This window comes from Jaculus jaculus, chromosome 22, assembly GCF_020740685.1.
Source record: "Jaculus jaculus isolate mJacJac1 chromosome 22, mJacJac1.mat.Y.cur, whole genome shotgun sequence".
NCBI classification, from domain to species: Eukaryota; Metazoa; Chordata; class Mammalia; order Rodentia; family Dipodidae; genus Jaculus; species Jaculus jaculus.
The window spans coordinates 1,040,440-1,044,416 of record NC_059123.1 but is presented as its reverse complement, the minus strand read 5'-3'; the positions used below and the strand labels follow the sequence as shown (position 1 = coordinate 1,044,416).

Genomic DNA, 3,977 nt, shown 5'->3' with positions numbered 1-3,977 from the left:
ACAAAACCAGCTCTACAGAAAATACTTGAAAGAATCCTCCATGCTGAAGAAAAGGAAAAGCACACATATAAGGAAGCTGGGAAAAACAAGCAATACTCAAATACTAGTTAACACAAGAGAGCAAAGGTAGAACTGGAACACAAAAAAAATGGCAAACATAAACACACACCTTTCAATAATATCTCTTAATATCAATGGCCTCAATGCCCCAACCAAAAGACATAGGTTTGCAGACTGGGTTAGAAAGCAGGATCCTACAATTTGCTGTCTCCAAGAAACTCACCTTACGTGCTTCCTTCAGCAGCACATATACTAAAATTGGAACGATACAGAGAAGATTAGCATGCCCCCTGCGCAAGGATGACACGCAAATTTGTGAAGCGTCCCATATTTTTAAAAAATAGAAAAAAAAAGAAAAGAAACTCACCGTACTACAAAGGACAGACGTTATCTTAGGGTGAAAGGTTGGAAAACGGTGTTTCAAGCACATGGGCCTAGAAAACAAGCAGGGGTTGCTATCCTAATATCTGACAAGGTAGACTTCAGTCCAACATTAGTCAAGAAAGATAAGGAAGGTCACTTTATATTGATTAAGGGCACTCCAACAGGAGGACATTACAATCCTAAACATATATGTACCTAACATGGGGGCTCCCAAATTCATCAAACAAACACTATTAGAACTAAGATCACAGATAACACCAAACACAGTAGTAGTAGGTGACTTTAACACCCCACTCTCATCAATTGACAGGTCATCCCGGGAAAAAATAAACAGAGAGGCATCTGGACTAAATGAGGTCATAGAAGGAATGGACCTAACAGATATATACAGGACATTTCATCCAAATTCTGCAGAATATACATTCTTTTCAGCAGCACATGAAACATTCTCTAAAATAGACCAAATATTAGGACACAAAGCAAATCTTAACAAATTCAGGAAAATTGAAATAAATCCTTGCATTCTATCTGACCACAATGGAATTAAACTATAAATCAATAGCAAGAAAGGCTATAGGGCATACACACAATCATGGAAACTAAACAATACACTACTAAATGATGAATGAGTCAATGAAGAAATCAAGAAGGAAATCAAAAAATTTATAGAGTCAAACGATAATGAGAACACAACATACCAAAATCTCTGGGACACAATGAAGACAGTTTATAGCCTTAAGTGCCTATATTAAGAAATTAGAAAGGTCGCAAGTAAATGACCTAATGCTTCACCTTAAAGCCTTGGAAAAAGAAGAACAATGCAAACCAAAAATCAGTAGATGGGAAGAAATAATAAAGATTCGGGTAGAAATTAATGAAATAGAAACAAAAAAAAAAATCCAAAGAATTAATGAAACAAAGAGTTGGCTCTTGGAAAGGATAAACAAGATTGATAAACCCTTAACAAATCTGACCAAAAGAAAGAGAGAAGAGACACAAATTAATAAAATTAGAGATGAAAAAGGTAACATTACAACAGATTTCAGAGAAATTCAAAAAATCATAGGGACATACTATAAAAGCATACACTCCACAAGTATGAAAATCTGAAAGAAATGGGTGATTTCCTTGATTTATATGACCTACCTAAAGTAAATCAAGATGAGATTAATCACTTAAATAGACCTATAACAAGCATGGAGATCCAAACAGTTATCAATAATCTCCCAACTAAAAAAAGCCCAGGCCCAGATGGATTCACTGCTGAATTTTACCAGACGTGCAAGGAAGAGCTAACACCATTGCTTCTTAAGCTTTTCCAGGAAATAGAAAAAGAAGGAATTCTACCAAACTCCTTCTATGAAGCCAGCATCACCCTGATAGCAAAACTAGGCAAAGATAGAACAAAAAAAGAAAATTACAGACCAATCTCCCTCATGAACATAGATGCAAAAATTCTCAACAAAATATTGGCAAACAGAATACAAGAATATATCAGAAAGATCATTCACCCTGACCAAGTAGGCTTTATCCCAGAGATGCAGGGATGGTTCAATATACACAAATCTATAAATGTAATACATTATATAAATGGGTTGAAGGACAAAAATCACATGATCATCTCATTAGACGCAGAGAAAGCGTTTGACAAAATCCAACATCCCTTCATGATAAAAGTCCTACAGAGACTGGGAATAGAAGGAACATATCTCAATATAACAAAAGCTATTTATGACAAGCCTACAGCCAACATATTACTAAATGGGGAAAAACTGGAAGCTTTTCCACTAAAATCAGGAACAAGACAAGGGTGTCCACTGTCCCCACTTTTATTTAATATGGTTTTAGAAGTCTTAGCCATAGCAATAAGGCAAGAGACACACATAAAAGGAATACAAATTGGAAAGGAAGAGATCAAGTTATCATTATTTGCAGATGACATGATTCTATACATAAAGGACCCTAAAGACTCTACTAACAAACTATTAGAGCTGATCAAAACCTACAGCCATGTAGCAGGATACAAAATAAACACACAGAAATTAGTAGCCTTCATATATGCTAACAACAAACACACAGAGGATGAAATCAGAGAATCACTCCCATTCACAATTGCATCAAAAAATAATAATAATAAAGTACCTTGGAATAAACCTAACCAAGGAAGTAAAGAATCTCTACAATGAGAACTTTAAAACACTCAAGCAAGAAATTGCAGAAGACACTAGAAAGTGGAAAAACATCCCTTGTTCCTGGATTGGAAGAATTAATATTGTGAAAATGGCAATCTTACCAAAAGCAATCTACACATTTAATGCAATTCCTATCAAAATTCCAAAGGCATTTTTCATGGAAATAGAAAAAAAATCCAAAAATTCATTTGGAATCACAAAAACCTCGAATATCTAAAATAATACTGAGCAACAAAAATAAGGCTGGTGGTATCACCATACCTGATTTTAAACTATACCACAGAGCCATAGTAACAAAAACAGCATGGTACTGGCACAAAAACAGACATGTAGATCAATGGAACAGAATAGAGGACCCAGCTGTAAGTCCAGGTAGATATAGCCACCTGATATTCGGTAAAAATGCCAAAGATACTCATTGGAGAAAAGACAGCCTCTTCAGCAAATGGTGTTGAGAAAACTGGATATATATCTGCAGAAGGATGAAAATAGATTCTTCTCTCTCTCCATGCACAAGAATTAAGTCCAAATGGATTAAAGACCTTAACATCAGACCTGAAACTCTGAAACTGCTAGAGGAAAAAGTAGGGGAAAACCCTTCAACATATTGGTCTTGGCAAAGACTTCCTGAATACAACCCCAATTGCTCAGGCAATAAAACCACAGATTAATCACTGGGATCTTATGAAATTACAAAGATTTTGCACTACAAAGGACACGGTGAATAAAGCAAAGAGGCAACCTACAGAATGGGAAAAAATCTTTGCCAGCTATATTTCTGATAGAGGATTAATATCTAGGATATACAAAGAACTCAAAAAGTTAAATAATAAGGAATCAAACAAGCCAATCAAAAAATGGGCTATGGAGCTAAATAGAGCATTCTCAAAGGAAGAAATATGAATGGCATATAAGCATCTAAAAAAATGTTCTACGTCACCAGTCATCAGGGAAATGCAGATTAAAACTACATTGAGATTCCATTCACTCCTGTCAGATTGGCCACCATCATGAAAACAAATGATCATAAATGTTGGCGGGGATGTAGAAAAAGAGGAACCCCTCTACACTGCTGGTGGGAATGCAGTCTGGTCCAGCTATTGTGGAAATCAGTGTGGAGGTTCCTAAAACAGCTAAAAATTGATCTACCATATGACCCAGCTATAGCACTCCTAGGCATATATCCTAAGGACTCATCTCATTTCCTTAGAAGGATGTGCTCAACCATGTTTATTGCTGCTCAATTTATAATAGCTGAGAAATGGAACCAGCCTAAATGTCCCTCAACTGATGAGTGGATAATGAAGATATGGCACATTTATACAATGCAGTTCTACTCAG

General features: G+C 35.8%; 1 non-coding gene across 1 annotated transcript; it reads left to right on the top strand.

Annotated features, from left to right (window-relative positions):
* The first annotated feature begins 288 nt into the window (after nucleotides 1–288).
* On the top strand, nucleotides 289–395 carry LOC123456438. Its single transcript, XR_006634537.1, has one exon. It is a non-coding gene; the product is annotated as a U6 spliceosomal RNA (small nuclear RNA).
* The last annotated feature ends 3,582 nt before the right edge of the window (nucleotides 396–3,977 follow it).